This window comes from Vicia villosa, linkage group LG6, assembly GCF_029867415.1.
Source record: "Vicia villosa cultivar HV-30 ecotype Madison, WI linkage group LG6, Vvil1.0, whole genome shotgun sequence".
Taxonomy (NCBI): Eukaryota; Viridiplantae; Streptophyta; class Magnoliopsida; order Fabales; family Fabaceae; genus Vicia; species Vicia villosa.
In genome coordinates, this window is record NC_081185.1 from 84,247,215 (window position 1) to 84,264,330 (window position 17,116).

Here is a 17,116-nt window from a genome sequence, read left to right on the forward strand (position 1 = left end):
TCAAGTTTGTAGAACAAAGAGATGAAGATTTTCGGAAAAGGAGTGCCACAAATAGGGTGAGAGCATCAAAACCCGCGTATCCATACAAAAAAGGGCGTTTAGGATATGCACGCTTAGAGGAAAAAATTGTAAGTAAATAGAAATGCTACGTTCTTATTAATTGTCTAAATGTGTTGTAATTGACGATCTTATCATTTGTGTCAATGCATAGTTAGAGGAGACGAAAAGTGAGGAAACCTCACTTCCAGTACATGTGTTGTGGAAGGAAGCTCGTGTGGGCAAGAATCGAGCTGTTGATCCCGATGTTCAAAAAGTTTATGATGAATGTGTAAGTATCACACTATGCCTTTAATTAAATCAAATGTTTATTAATATATAATTGATTTTTTATCTCCACTAATAATTTTCGAAATGTAAATGAATTACAGGAGACCATGTCGTAATCGGTATCCACCAGTGAGGACCAGGATAATAGGAGCGTACTTAGTAAAGCACTAGATGTTCCTGAGTATCCCGGTCGGGTGAGGGGTAAAGGTCATGGTGTGACTCCAACCTCTTTCTATAAGCATTCTAGGAGAAGAAATCCTACCAATGAAGAAGTGTTGCGAAAATTGCAGGATTTACAAGCACAAGTCTCTGAATTGCAAAGAGATAAAGAGATATATATGAGGGAAAAGTGCAATACTTCATCGGTGAAAGAAACTAGTGATAAAGCTAGTATCAACTGTCAAAAAAAATTTCCCGAGGTAATCATAAATTCTTTTTTCTTACAATTGTTCTATTTCTATAATGATAATGACTCTATATTGTTCAAGTTTCTCTTTTTTTTCCACCTTTTTCTATTATTGAATTAACAGTAACATATTTATTATTGGTTTAGGGCATTTCATCTTGCCAACTATACTTGGATCAAACAACATTACTTGTATCAAAGTGAAGGTACATTAATTTTCACAATTTTGCTTATAATAGTTATGCTACTTGATAAAACAAGACAACTATAAAATCTTATTTGTTTTTCTATGTAGTGTCCGCAACAACGAAACAGTATAGATTGCGGATACTTTATTTTGAGGTTTTTGAAAAAAATCCTTCAAATGAATCAATTAGAGATTCCAATCACGGTATGGATTTATAACTTAGGATAATTTCTTTTAATTTATTACATTTAACTAAATCATGCATATTATGTTTTTGTTATCTAGTACTTTGATGATTTCTATTCTGCTTCTTACACGAGACTTAAGTTGGAAGAAATCAAAGAGGAATTGTGTCAATTTTATATTCAGCGACTATTCATATAGGTATGAATACATTATTGTGTGAAAAGTGTTATGAATACATTACTGTGTGACGGATTTTGATAATGACTTTGTGTTGGAGCCTTTAATTGTGTTTGAGCAAAGTTAGTTTAATTGACCGTGTTGTTCTGTTCATACTTTGCAAGGTTTATGTGGCTTTGATTATAAATTGATGACATGAACTGGATGTGGTGACGATATTGTTCTTGGTGCTAATTTGAGTTACTATCGATGATGCTGGAAATTAATGGAGGTAGTGTTTGATTTTTGTTTGAGTTTCTTTGGAAAGTAATGTGGAAAGGATTATTAAGTGATGCTGGAAATTACTTGTGGCTGTTACTGTCAATTAATAATGTTCTTGATATGTCAAATTGATGAAAATGATCATTAGAATTTATATGCACTTTAGGTGATTGTTTAAATGAGTATGTTTTTTTAACGATGCTATAATGGTGGATGTTGGTTCATTTTGCTTAATATTAATTGACGATGGTGACCTTGTTATATGAATCAAGTTTGTTGTTTGCTGAATAAGAGTGTTGAACTTTGTTTTTGTTGTTGTTGAGTTTGATTCTTAAATAAGTGGTGCTGATAGTTTGATTTGAGACTGGATTGATGACACGTTACATTGGTAGATTGAGTTGCAAATCACATGAAATTGTTGCTAATAATATTGTTGATATTTCTTATCAATGACAATTTGTTTTCTTAGAAAATTTGAAGTATAGATGTTGTTGTGGGGTCTGTTTTAAAACTTTGCTGTGGTACAGAATTTTTCTGATCAATGACAATTTGTTGTCTTAGAAAATTACTTAATGTTATTTTCATATTGAGGAAATACTATTAGTGCAGAATTATATATGAGGGGATTGGGTCGTTCTGTGTTGCTTGCTCATTATTGTGTGACAGATTTTGATAATGACTTTGTGTTGGAGCCTTTAATTGTATTTGAGCAAAGTTAGTTTAATTGACCGTGTTGTTTTGTTCATACTTTGCAGGACCAGGACCGTCCGCTCGTCGGATTTTGAGAATTTCGGGCTTATATTCTGATTTAGTTATTGTTAGAGATGATTTAGTTATATGTATCTGTTGTAAACATGTGAACTGAACTATAATGGTGTATATATTTTATTTTGGATTATAATGGTATTATGTTCGTATATAATAGTATATAATGTCCTACATACGGGTTTTTGTTGAAATAATGGTATATATATATATATATATATATATATATATATATATATATATATATATAAGACTTGAATTACATGTTTAATGAATATTTTCAAAAATATTACAGGTTGAAAATAAATATAAATTACAGGTCGAACTAGGAGGCTTAAATTACAGGTTGCACTTTAAAATACTGCGTTTAGCAACGAAAGCGCTTTCAAACTCTCTTAAAGGCCACCTACGAAAGCGCTTTCTAATTAAAAGCGCTGCCTAAGATAATAAAAAAAAACATAAAAGATAAAAAAACACTACCTACGAAAGCGCTTTCTGGAAAAAGCGCTGCTATAAGGGATGCTACGGGAGCGCTTTTCTGAAAAAAACGCTGCTATAGGGGATGCTACGAGAGCGTTTATCTAGAAAAAGCGCTGCTAAACGGCCACAATTTTTTTATTAAAAGAGGGATGGTTGAATCTCTCTTGGTTTAAATGATTTAATATTTATTGATATTTGTATTTATAGGTATAAACATTAGTATCATAATCTCTCATAATATATATATATATATATATATATATATATATATATATATATATATATATATATATATATATATATATATATATATATATATATATATATATATATATATATATATATATATATATATATATATATAATTGTACCCAAAAAAATGTATGAATTTTTTCCTTTTATATCATTCTCAATTTCTTTTTATTATCTAAGGTATATTTATTTCAAGGTTTAAAATTATATTTTTTAAAATATGCCTATGAGAATGCAATATTTTTATGTTTGATTCAAATTTCAAAATTTATCTTAGATATATTTATTCTAAGATTTAAAAAGTAGAAATATAGCATTCACATCTAAATTAAGTTCACCCAACTACAATTTTAACTACCACATACATTGCTTATTGGGAAGTTTAGAATTAAAAGGATGTTTAATTATCAACACTACGTCATTTGATCACCATATCTACGTCCACAAACTACATGTCTATATAGTCCTGCTACCACAAAGTAGAAATATTGTTGACAAAGAATTATGTCAAACCTCTCTTTGTTATATATTTCTCTAGGTATTATACTACCTCATCTCCTAATTTCTCTCCTATTTTATATTATAGAAAGCAATAAATAGAAAAATATCAAATTCGTAGACTCTTCAATGCCATAGTATATGGCAATTCAATAGAGTGTGTTTTATGGAGACGATGAATATGATGAAATTGAGAATGATATAGTTCCATTAAGTGATCTCCTTAAAGAGTGATGAACTTGTTATCAAAGTAGAATTTAATCAATAACGCATCATAGTCCATAATGTGAGTGTTATATTAGAATTTTTGACATAGTTATAGTTACAAACTATAAGGCTCAACACCCTAAAATAAAGGAAAAGATGTTGGTGATTTTTTACCAGGCTGGTTCAGTCGATTGTGTTGCGCCCAAGAATTGTGTGCATTCGTCAAAGCAGATATTTCACCCTAAAATAAGGGTCAACACCCTAAAATAAAGAATTACGTGTATTTTTCAAAGCAAATATTTCACCGGTTTTGATCAAATACCCGAGTAGGGGATCAAGGTAACATAAGTTATGGGACTTAAGTTTTGGGTTATCTCATTTGTTTTGAAGTAAGGTCGAGGCTAGCTTTGAGGGTAAGAGCAGACGATTTCTTAGAAGACACGTGGAGGTTTTTGAGACTGAAGGTTGCATGAACCTAGAAACATGTAAAAGCGTGTGTAATCTACCGTTATCGAAGGTTATTCTTTTCGGTTTTAGGTGTCCTCATTTTTACCTTTACTCCAAAGTTTACAGTCTTTATGCCTCTCTTCTTTATCTTTGTCAATATTTCTTGTTCCTTTGTTTTTTTTACTATTCTTAGAGTTCAAGTTATATTAACTTAAAACACATAAAAATCCAACAAAACTTTGGCACTATATCCTAGGATTACTAATCGGTTATGAGAGTAATTTTTAATGATGAGACTAGCAGTTGTTTACCAAAACAAAGGGTAAACAAATTCGCACGCCTAGTGGGAACCTTGTGTAAGAGTTATTTGTCTTTTAGTTGCTTATAAAGATTTTTTTGTTCTCAAAGTTTCATAGTCTTAGTGTGTATGAGATTAAGGAGTGGTAGAATTTCAAGAGACTACCCCAATAGGACAAAAAGAAAGTACACTAGGTGGTAAATCCAAGAAATAACAATAATAGTAATGGAGAACAAACAGATAATACAACTGAGGAAGGAACACTCGATGCAAATTCAACTGAAGCAATTGCTTCTACAGCCATTACTACGTCTATACCGTCTATGACACAAAGTGGGGTAATATTATCCTCAACAATGACGCAAAGTCAACCAGTGACTCCCAAACCGTCGGTGCCTAGTGATTTTAGGCCTTTTATGCCTAGTTTCATAATTTCTTTACATGGTTTTGAACACCCCTAGTTTCAATGATGGTAGGTTTATATAATAACCTTTTAACATTTTTTGAACATGCGATTACCACTTTTTCGCCGTTACAGGGGTTAGGGTCGGCCGCAATCCATTAAAGTCGGACATTTCTGCCTACTAGAATGGATGTCTCATCTCAGACAATCTTGACTCTTACCAATAATTTAATAGCAGTATTGAGACAACAAATGGAAGAAAGTAATCATGATATGGTTAATATATTGACCTGATAGATGGATACAATATTTTGTTTCTTGATTCAAAATACTAACCAAACGAGTCAGTAGTTTGCAATATAAACGAATCAAATTGTTGATTTCTTTGGCGCCCCTCAAGCGCCAATTTAACAAATTCGACCAACCGTTCCGCCACAACCGACTAGGCTTCAAAATGAAGGTTTGGTTTTAGAAAAGACCGTCAACCAGGGTCAACAAATTGCACCCCAAGCAGTCAAAGGAAATTAGTGGCAGCAATTTGCCCAAAATGGTCGAACAACCAATAACAAGAGAGGTCAAATGACCAAGAGTGGTATTGTGAATTAAAATCAATATGTAGACGAAGTAGTTAATAGAGTCAGACAAGATGATTTTGCAGGAGAAAATAACTTGGTAACTAGGGTCGAAAGGATCATGGTGCAAAATATAATAAATGTGGGCCTTCACAGGCCAAACTACGTTTCTCTTCTATTAGAATATGTCTTACAAGAAGAACTCCCTAGGGGATGGAAAGTTCCAAAGTTCACTAAATTTTCTGGTGATAATAGTGAGTCTACAACCGAACATATAGCGAGATATTTGACTAAGGCAGGAGACATTGTAAATAACGACAACTAAAGGATGAGATACTTTCCCAGTTCTATTACTAAGAATTCTTTTACTTGGTTTATGAAACTTCCAGCAAATTCTATCCATGAATGGACTCATTTGGAAAGAGTTTTCAATGAACATGAACCAGAAAGGTGTTTTACACAGGTACCTGAACATGAATCAGTTAAGATGGTTGTTGGAAGTCTAGATTATTCCATTAGGAAGAAATTAGACACCCAATATATATGAGATATGGCTCAACTAGCAGACGGGGTTCGACAAGTGGAACGCCTGAAGGCAGAAAAATCCAGGGCTTATAGGTATAATAAAAAAGAGAGGGTGGCTTATGTCAACATAGAAGACAACGATCAACAGTCTGATATTGAATTAAATATGTTGATAATAATGAGGTTAACATGGCCGAATTAAAATAAAGGTCACCTAATGTATGTAAATTACTAACTTCCTCCGATGGAAAGAATCTGGTCGAATCAGATAAGAATGATAAATTCCCTAAGAAAACATGTACTTTCGACGTGAACAAGTGCGATGAAATTTTCGACTTACTGGTTATAGATGGCCAAATTATAGTACCACCTGGTACTAAAATGCGTCCATTAGAACGTCATAATTCTTTCTTTCCAGGGATCTGGTTCAGAATGCTATCAAAGACGAGTGGCACAAGTTTGCGGACAAGGGAAAAACACAAATAAAGATCGATGTCGATCCCTTGCATGTGGGATTTTCCCATTATACTGAGCCAATTGAAGTTCACATGATAGAGGCTACTGAGGGCCTCATTAGTGGAGTTGATGTGGCTAAGATTACTGAAGTTGTTGGTGTAGGAATTCAGATAACTGAGATTGTTGAGAATTTCAATTTTGGAGTCAACATGGTCGAAATAACATGGAGTGTATCAGAGTAGTATAAAAGATTGTCAAACCCACAGAGACATAATGGTCAATCTATCGTTACTATTGTGACAATGTTTATCAAAGGCAATCGTTAGAAGGTTTGTAATGAGAAAAACAAAATAAAGAAAAAAATTTAAATAATAAGAAATGATAATGCTAGAATATGATTCTCGTTGACCAGACAATACTCTTATTATTTCAAGATAGGATTGCTTACTGGATAATATTTTCTACTTTGAAAAAGAATTAATGAACAAGAACTGTCACTCTCGCGTATTCAAAACTGGATTTTACTCTCCAATCTTTAACGGGGTCTTCACATTCCCGAGTTGCGTACGGCGTTAAAGTAGTAAATCATTTTTTAAGAAATTATTCCTTTGACTCAGTTGAAAAGTAGTTTTGATTGAAAGTTTAACTTAAAAAGGCTATCGATATATGCTCAGACAACAGGATCCTAAACCTAGAAACGCATCCGCTAATAGTTTCAAAATTACTTTCTAGAAATATTAAGCATTCCTAATTAATTAATAAAATGCTTTCGCGGTGTTTGTTAATAAAAAACAAATCAATTTTAATCTTAAGTATCAGAAGGCTTTCAATCTTATATGATGTATTCATGACTTTACTTTCTTAATAGCCGGCCAAATTTAATTAAAATTTTTTTTGTATAAACCAAAATAACCCTTGGTATCAATCCTAAAAAATAACAAACAGAGTATGGTCGAATCGACGGTCCTCACATTCCACCACTAATAATTTAGATGGATATGATTATGATAAAAGAAGAAGGTTTTGTTTGGAAGATGGAACTAAACATGCTGATAATAAGAATGTGCGCTAAAATAAATGTGCGAATAAAGTAAAAAGACAAAATATAAATAAAGTTGAACTAAATAAGAGCCTGCTCCAAATGGAGGCTTGAATCTGGTTCAATAGAAATAAACATCAACTGAAAGTAAATGTGGGAAACAAATTTTTGCAGAATATAAATGCGGGAAGAAATATTACTTCAAAATAAAAGTGTCCCTAACTCGACAACAACAACAACAATGCGATAATCCTTCAGTGTGAAGAATTAAAGCCTTTTGAATCTAAATATATGCCTAAGTTGTACTAAGTTTGGATGGGATAAAAAGTTAAAAGGAAATCCTATTTATAATGCGTAGAAACCCTAAATCATGCCATGGAAGTTGCTAAAAACGTGTGAGAAAATGTAGGAACGAGTTGAGGAAGTGGAGAATAAGCACAAGTTCACTTTCGTAACTGCATGGAACAACAAAGGATGGCGAACACCAACCCTTCATGGCGAACGCCATCTTCAAAAAATTGAAAGACTTTGTCTTCCTAAACGTTGGTGGGTGACGAAAGCTTTTAGTGCAAATTGATCAATTTCCTCTATTTTTCATCTCAGTTGCTTCATTTTCCCGCGTAAGCCTCTAATAAGGTCAATAACCTGAAAAACATACAAAACACCAACATAATACTTGGAATAATAACAAAATAATGATAATCAGGGTAGTATTTGACTTTTCGTAACTATGTTTTGCTTCGTGTGTTGCTTTTCGAAGTTGTTTTATTTGATTGTATATAATGATGATCATTTGGTAACTTGCAATGGCTTATCAAGTATTACTTCAGCATATGAAATATTGTATAATATCACATATGAGCATTGAATTATCACAAGTTTTTGTCAACTAGAAGCGTTTTTAGTTTTTAATTAAAAATGTGGCATGAGCTTTTTGAGAAGATTAATTTTAGTATCTTTAAAATATTACATTTTATTAGTTTATTTTTCAGCTTGGTTATTTTATACAATTGAAATTTAATTATACTCTTGACTGTTGATTAAAGATTGGAAGAAAATAAAGAAGAGATGGAGAATATAACTGCAATAAGGTTTTAGCGGGGAGATTAAAGAGGGTCATTGGAAGCATTATATCTAAGAATCAAAGCGCTTTTTGTTCCCGGGAGGCAATTAGTGGATGGAGTGTTAGTCGCGAACGAGGTGGTTGATTTTTCTATTAAAGAGAAGAAGGGGTGCTTACTTTTCAAAGTAGATTTTGAAAAGGCGTATGATAAAGTCAATTGGAATTTCCTTCGGGCTATGTTGGTTAGGATGGGGTTTTGTGAAAAGTGGATTCGGTGGATGAGTGCGTTGGTGTTTCGTAGTAATATGTCGGTGATGGTGAATGGTAGCCCAACCAAGGAGTTCAAGGTAGAGAAAGGTTTAAGACAAGGTGATCCGTTATCACCGTTTTTGTTTGTGATAGTTACCGAAGCTTTGAGAGCTATGGTGAATATTGCGGTTTTAAATGGAGATTATGCGGGTGTATCTTTGAATGGTAGGAGCTTCATAGATATTTTACAATTTGCGGATGACACGTTATTGTTTGGGGATGGCTCTTGGTCCCATATTTGGGCCATCAAGTCGGTTCTTAGAGCTTTTGAGATGGTGTCGGGTTTGGGGATTAATTTTCATAAAAGCAAGCTTATCGGTATCAATATATCTCCTAATATTATGGATGTGGCGACTAATTTTCTTGGTTGTAGGAGGGAAGATAAGGAATTCACTTTCTTAGGATTACCAATCGGTTGCAATCCTAGAAGACATTCAACTTGGATTCCGTTATTGAACAAAATTAGAAAGCGATTGGCAAGTTGGAAAGGGAAATTGCTTAGTTTCGGGGGAAGGATCACTCTAGTCAAGGCGGTTCTTAGTAGCCTTGCAATTTTCATGTTTTCCTTTTATAAGGCTCCTAAGAAAGTTGTTAAAGATTTTTGCAAAATCCAAAGCAATTTCCTTTGGGGAGGGTCGGAAGGGAAGAGGTGTGTCCATTGGATGAGATGGGATGATGTTTGTCTTCCGATGGAGAAGGGAGGGTTGGGGGTAAAACGTATCGAGGAGTTTAATTTGGCGCTTCTTTGTAAATGGAAGTGGAGGATTATCAATCGGCCGGATTCTCTATGGTACGGGGTTTTGAAAGCGAGATATGGGGATGTTTGCCTTAGCGTGATTCATGGTGGAGATAGTGTCAAGGGGAATAAAAATGGTTCGACTTGGTGGGGGGATTTATTGTCTTTGAATTCAATCTCTCCGATAGGTTTCTTCAATGGTAACTGTCATTGCAAGGTGGGAAATGGATTGGCAACATCCTTTTGGCTTTCGAATTGGACCGGTCGGGGAGCTCTTAAGGAGTTTTTTCCTCGTTTGTATTCTGAATCTTTTTTGCAGGTGGTTACTGTTGCTCTTATGGGAGGTTATAAAAATGGAACATGGAATTGGGGTGATTTTGGGATTCATAATTTACAGCAGCAGCCTCTGTCTTTGCGGCATCAGCCGGCTGTGTTGGTTGGGCAAGCTGTTTCTGGGAAAAGTCTTAGGATTGCCAGCAGCGGTTTGCGCGCCTACGATGCTGTCTCGATTCAGCGGAACGCAGTGGATCAGCTTGCGCATAATTCTCGTGAGGTGCAGGTTTTGGGGGATCAATTGTATGCGGTGGTGGGGGAGTTTTCTTGCAACGGAAATAAGAAGGATACGTACAAGTGGCAAGCGGACTCGGCGGGTGATTTCTCTGTTAAAAGTTGTTATGAGGTTATTAATTCTAGGAATTTACAGTGTGGACCAGAAGGAGAATTTGATAAGGTGTTTGGTTTAATTTGGAAGATGGAAGTTCTGATGAAGATTCGGGCTTTTGGTTGGAGGGGTTTTATGGATAGGCTTCCGACTAAAGGGGCTCTTGCTAAAAGAGGTATCATTTCTAGCGATCTCTCTTCTTCTTCTTGTGTTTTCTGTAATAATAGTATAGAATCTTCGGAACATCTGTTTATGTTTTGTCATATAGCGGAGTTAGTTTGGAGAGACATAGCGGATTGGATTGGTTTTGTCAATCATAAGGCTAAGTCTTTAAAGGAAAGTTTTCTGGACTGGTTTTGTTTTGGGAAAAAGGTTAAAGTTCGGAATGGCAAGGAGAATGTGGTTTGGTTGGCGGTTATTTGGTCTTTGTGGACGGTTAGAAATGGTATTGTTTTCCGAGGAGATTCTTGGAATATTTACGACATAGTATGGGGGATAAAAGCGATGGTTTGGCGGTGGGCTTATGCGGGTAAAATTATGCTTCACATTTGTAATTTTTACGAGTTTAGTAGGAACCCCATTTTTATTTGTCGTAAAGTGGTAGCGTGGTTCTGTGTGGTTTCGTGGTGCATTGTATGAACTGTTGTTTGCTGGCTGTGAGAACTTTGGTTCTCCTGCTTTATATATATATATTTTCCTCTTGCTGTTAAAAAAAAAAAAAAAAGACTGAAGTATGAGGAATCAACATATTTGAAGGAAATGGAGTATTGTGTCAAGTTATTATTACACTAAAATGTTGTAGTTGTACGGTTCACTCATTTTTCTTAAAATTACTTGAATTTACTTATTATACATTGTAAGAATTATATATTTTTTTGTATATTTACGGTGTATTTATTATACATTGTAATTATTTTATATGTGACAATTATAGATTATATTCATAAATGTTAGTATATCTTAAATGTATATTTTTATAATTTTTTGTTTGATATAATAAATTGATTTATCAAAACTATAAGTGAGGAAATTGGAAATATGTCATAAATTAGTAAGGGAATTTGAAAGCTCATTAATTATTGAGGGAAATTGAAGTCCTTCAGTAATCAGTGAAGAAATTATTAGAATGTATAATATACTTATGGTCAGTTGTAAGTGACGAGAATAATTAATTTGTGACGGAATTATTAAGTTGCTATTTGTGAAGGATTATAAATTTTCTCACTGTCCATTTTTAGAGAGAGAAACTCTCTCCTCTCTCTCGCCTTTTTGTTTTGGGCGTGTGGTTGGGAGCCATGAACAAACAACGGGAAGGGTGGACTAAGGTTGGAAGGGGGTTCTATAGGAGGGTTGTAGAAGAAAGATGGGATGTTGCGGGAGGACGATGGAGGAAGGAGGAGGGAACAACGGTTACTTCTTAGTTCTCTATGGAATTTAGGAGAAAATGAAAGGCAAGGGACTTGTTGTTTGAGTTTAAGGAGTTGGGGGACATTGATGAGGTGGTTATTCCTCCGAGAAGGGATAAACGCGGGAGGAGGTATGGTTTTGTGTGTTTCTTTGATGTGGAGGATGAAAAGATGTTGGCCATTAAACTGGATAGTTTGGTGTTGGAGGGAAGGAAGTTGTATGGGAACCTGCCTATGTTTCAAAGAATGGTTAAGGAACCAGCTCAACTGGCGTGGAAGAATGGTAAGGTGGGAAGGGATACAACTTTTGGGGAGAAGGGAGGTATGCGTCATGGACAATGTACAAAGGCTTGGACGGATATAAGATCATTTGCGAACGTCGTTCATAATCGGAAAACTTGGGATAGTAAAGATGAGGATGTGATGGGGGTTAAAAGCGTGGCTTTTTCTTCCGAGAAGGACGAGCTTTATTGTTATAGCAAGGCATATACAGGTGTTTATAAATACCCTAGGGATGCTTTGATCATCAAGAAGATTTTTCATGAAGAAGGCCTCTTCACAATCAGGATCACCGTGTAGGGACCTAATCTTTGCATCCTTGAAGATTTGGTATGCGGAGAGGTGGAAACATTCATTGAGGAGTGGAAAGAGTGGTGGGAACATTGGTTCTGCTCCATTAGACCTTGGGTTCCAAAAGATGTGGATTCAGAAAGATTGTTGCGGCTGAGAATATCAGGTATTCCATGCCATGCGTGGGGAGAAAGCTTCTTCAAAGCTCTAGCGGAAAACGGTGGCACCTATGTTAAGAGTGATGAGGCTACGGTGGCACGCACTAGCATGGAAGATGCAAGAATTTCTATTAAATCAGGGTGGAAAGGAGCGATCAATGAAATAGTTAAAGCAGTGATCGATGGAGTTTCGTTCCTTATTAATCTGAGAGAAGAACCATCTCTGCTCAAGGTTTTGGCACCGGTTCGTTGATTAATGCGTTGTTTAATGCTATTCCTATATATTCTTTATCTTTTTACAAGGCACCAACGAAGGTGCTTGATGAGATTCGGTTTATTCAAAGCAATTTTTTATGGAGCAGGGGAGATTTAAAAAGAACAATCCATTGGGTGAGCTGGGATACCGTTTGTAAATCTAGATAGGAAGGTGGTTTAGGTGTCAAAAATGTGGAAATAATGAACGTGGCGCTTATTAGCAGGTGGAAGTGGAGGATTTTAGTCGAGAATGAGGTGGTTTGGTGTGGAATCCTAAAAGCTAGATATGGGAATGTGAAACTCAGGGTTTTAATTGGTGATATTTCGGTGGTGGGTAATAAAGACTCTATTTGGTGGAGAGATGTTTTGATTTAGGATAATTATGATCGTTTACATCAACAGTTACTCATCCTAGGCTACAAATCTTCTTCGGGTAAGTTTGCATCGACAGGTACTAATCTTGCACACTAAGGACATTGTAAGAACACTAACCACAGATATGCAGACATAAGGCTCCTAAATACACAAACCAATTCAAATCATATTATTATACCATAGCCTAACTTACTCATCCTTTTTGCTCTTTTTCATTCAGGCGCAATCACATTAAGCCCGTTATCTCCACACACTTATAGCAGGACAACCGGTTAGTGATTCTGATCCTTTTGCACGGGGTTCCGGTACTTGCGTGGCATAACCCTTTGCTTACTCAGATGTAGTTGTGGGGGATCGGACCGTAATCCTCCCTACCAAGTTCAACACCAGAAACCGCTGAACCAACTAACAAAGAGTTTTGAAAACTTTTTTTTTTTGAAGATTACACAACCGTTGGGTTAGGTGACCGGGTGAGGATCACCAAACTTAGAAGGTGTATTACCTTTTTCTTTTCTCTTTTTTTCTTTTATTTTCGGAACATTCACTTATATTCATCGGCTTCCTGCGTAAAGTGTGTGAGAGATGGTGCCCACTGCTGAAATAAACTACTCAAGAGCTGTCAAAGAATGAGAAATTAAGGCTAAAACATAATAAAAAATTCAAATCAATTTCCGTATGCAGGAGACTTACGGTGTTAGAACGATACCGATCTTGTGAATTTTTCCCAAGTCTCCGCAAACCCGACTCAAATCAGTGTGTAGCCTAAAACTTTCAAGAAGATGCATTTTTTATTGAAATTAAACAAAATACTAAGATACAAAAAACAAATAAAACACACAATTTCCTCCCCCACACTTAAACTAAGCATTGCCCTCAATGAAAAGACATTACTAATAAAGTAGAGAGAAGGAAAGAAGGACTCCCTGATCAAGTTGCAGTGTAGTCAGGTGCTTCTAAAGAAAGCTCCTCTATGCTGACATTTTCAGGCACCGAACTTTCATGGAATAACTTCAGTTGCTGCCCGTTAACCTTGAAGACTTTGTCAGTACCTGCACTTTTTATTTCTACTGCACCATGAGGGAAAACATTAGTAACAACAAAGGGGCCAATCCATTTGGATCGAAGTTTCCCAGCCATAAGCTTAAGGCGGGAGTTAAATAGTAAAACCTGTTGGCCCATAGAAAATTCCTTCCTAGAAATCATTTTATCATGGAAGTGCTTAGTTTTTTCTTTATAAATCCTAGAGCTCTCATAAGCCTCTAATCTAAGCTCTTCCAACTGTTGCAATTGGAGTTTTCTTTCAATACCTGCTTGTTGCATCTCCAAATTACAACTCTTCACCGCCCAAAAAGCACGGTGTTCTATCTCAACAGGAAGATGACATGCCTTACCAAAAACAAGTCGATAAGGAGACATCCCAATGGGTGTCTTGAAAGCTGTCCTTTGAGCCCAAAGTGCGTCTTCTAGACGACGGCTCCAGTCTTTCCTATTTGGCTGCACCATTTTCTCTAAAACCTGTTTGATCTCCCTGTTGGAGATCTCAGCTTGCCCATTAGTCTGTGGGTGATATGCAGTAGAGACTCTGTGCACAACTCCATACTTTCGGAGTAAGGCTTCCATGGTGCGGTTACAGAAATGAGTGCCTTGGTCACTTATGATAGCTCGCGGTATTCCAAACCTGCAAAAGATATTAGACCTGACAAACTCTGAAACAACTTTAGAATCATTAGTACTAGTGGGGATAGCTTCCACCCACTTTGAAACATAATCAACAGCAAGCAAAATGTAAAGGAAACCAAATGATACAGGAAAGGGACCCATGAAATCGATCCCCCATACATCAAATACCTCACAGAAAAGCATAGGCTGTTGAGGCATTTCACTCTTGCGAGTGATGTTGGTACCTGCTATCTGGCACTCTTTACAAGTGCGATAAATCTCAAAAGCGTCCTTAAAAATAGTTGGCCAATAGAAGCCTGAATCAAGGACCTTTCTTGCAGTCCTTTGAGGACCGAAATGTTCGCCGACTTGAGATGCATGAGAAAATTTTAAAATAGATTCAATCTCATTGTCGGGGACACATCTCCTGATTACCTGATCACTACCAAACTTCCATAGATATGGATCATCCCAAACATAATATTTGGCATCACTTTTGAGTTTGTGAACCTGTGATCTAGATGCACCTGTAGGAAAAATACCAGCAACAAGAAAATTAACAATGTCAGCAAACCAAGGTGTAATCCCATGCAAAAGAAACAACTGCTCATCAGGAAAATCATCCTTAATAGGAAAAGGATCTTCATCTCTCTCTATCCTGCTCAAGTGGTCAGCCACTAAGTTCTCAGCTCCACTTTTGTCTTTAATCTCAACATTAAACTCTTGGAGCAGCAACATCCACCGAATCAATCTCGGTTTTGCATCCGGCTTCTTCAGCAAGTACTTTAAAGCTGCATGGTCAGTAAAAACAACAACCTTGGAACCTAGCAAATAAGATCTGAATTTGTCAAGAGCAAAAACAATAGCTAGCAGTTCTTTTTCAGTGGTAGTGTAATTAGACTGTGCAGAATCTAAAGTCCTAGAAGCATAGTAAATAACATGGGCAGCCTTGTCAACTCTTTGTGCAAGGACAGCCCCAACAGCATAATTCGAAGCATCACACATAAGCTCAAAAGGAAGTGTCCAGTCAGGGGGCTGAATGATGGGAGCGGAGGTCAATGCTTTCTTCAAGAAGTCAAACGCTTGTTTGCATTTGTCATCAAACTCGAAAGTGACGTCATTCTTCAACAAGTTCGACAGTGGAAGAGCTATCTTGCTGAAATCCTTGATGAAACGCCTGTAAAAACCTGCATGACCAAGAAAAGAACGAATCTCGCGAATGCAAGAAGGGTAAGGCAGTGTAGAAATCACATCAATCTTAGCAGGGTCAACAGAAATTCCTTTTTCAGAAATAATGTGACCAAGAACAATTCCCTGCTCAACCATAAAATGACACTTTTCATAATTCAACACAAGGTTAGTCTCGATGCATCTTTCTAAAATCAAGTTTAAACTGTTCAAGCATGCATCAAAAGAAGAACCATAAACAGTAAAGTCATCCATAAACACTTCCATGCAATTTTTAATAAAATCAGAGAAAATACTCATCATGCATCGTTGGAAAGTGCCAGGAGCATTGCAAAGGCCAAAAGGCATCTTCCTGTAAGCAAATGTACCGAATGGGCACGTGAAAGTGGTTTTTTCTTGATCTTCAGGTGCAATATGAATCTGAAAGTAACCTGAAAAACCATCAAGAAAACAATAATGTGATTTACCAGCTAGCCGTTCAAGCATCTGGTCAATGAACGGCAAAGGAAAGTGATCCTTTCTAGTAGCCTGGTTCAGTCTCCTGTAATCAATACAAACTCTCCAGCTGTTCTGGACTCTAGTGGGAACAAGTTCATTCTTTTCATTTTTTACCACTGTGAGTCCAGATTTCTTAGGTACAACCTGCACTGGACTTACCCACTTACTGTCAGAGATAGGATAAATGATACCTGCTTGCAAGAGTTTGGTTACCTCTTTCTTTACAACATCAAGAATCAAAGGATTAAGCCTCCTTTGGGGCTGCCTTACTGTTTTCGCTCCATCCTCAAGTAAAATCCTGTGCATACACATCGAAGGACTAATACCTGGAAGGTCGGCTAATGTCCACCCGATTGCTTTCTTGTGCCTCTTCAATACCTGCAAAAGTCTGTCTTCTTGATTTAAATCAAGGTTAGAAGAGATAATAACAGGAAGTTTTTCATTATGCTCCAAGTAAGCATATTTCAGGTTCCCAGGGAGCTCTTTTAGCTCTAAGGACGGGGGCTGAATGATGGATGGAAGGCTTGGGGCAGCCGGGATGTCAAGAGCATCGACGGCAAAAACAACCTCATCGGTAACAACTTCACCTGTAGGAAATGTATCAGGCTGCAAGGAAGCATCAATCTCAGCACAAAGGACACAAACGTTAGTGTCAGTGCAGTCAGGACATGAATAATTATCATCAAAATCAGAGAGAGATGGAAAATCAAGTGCAAATAATTCAGAACAACTCTCATCAACTAATTCAGAAA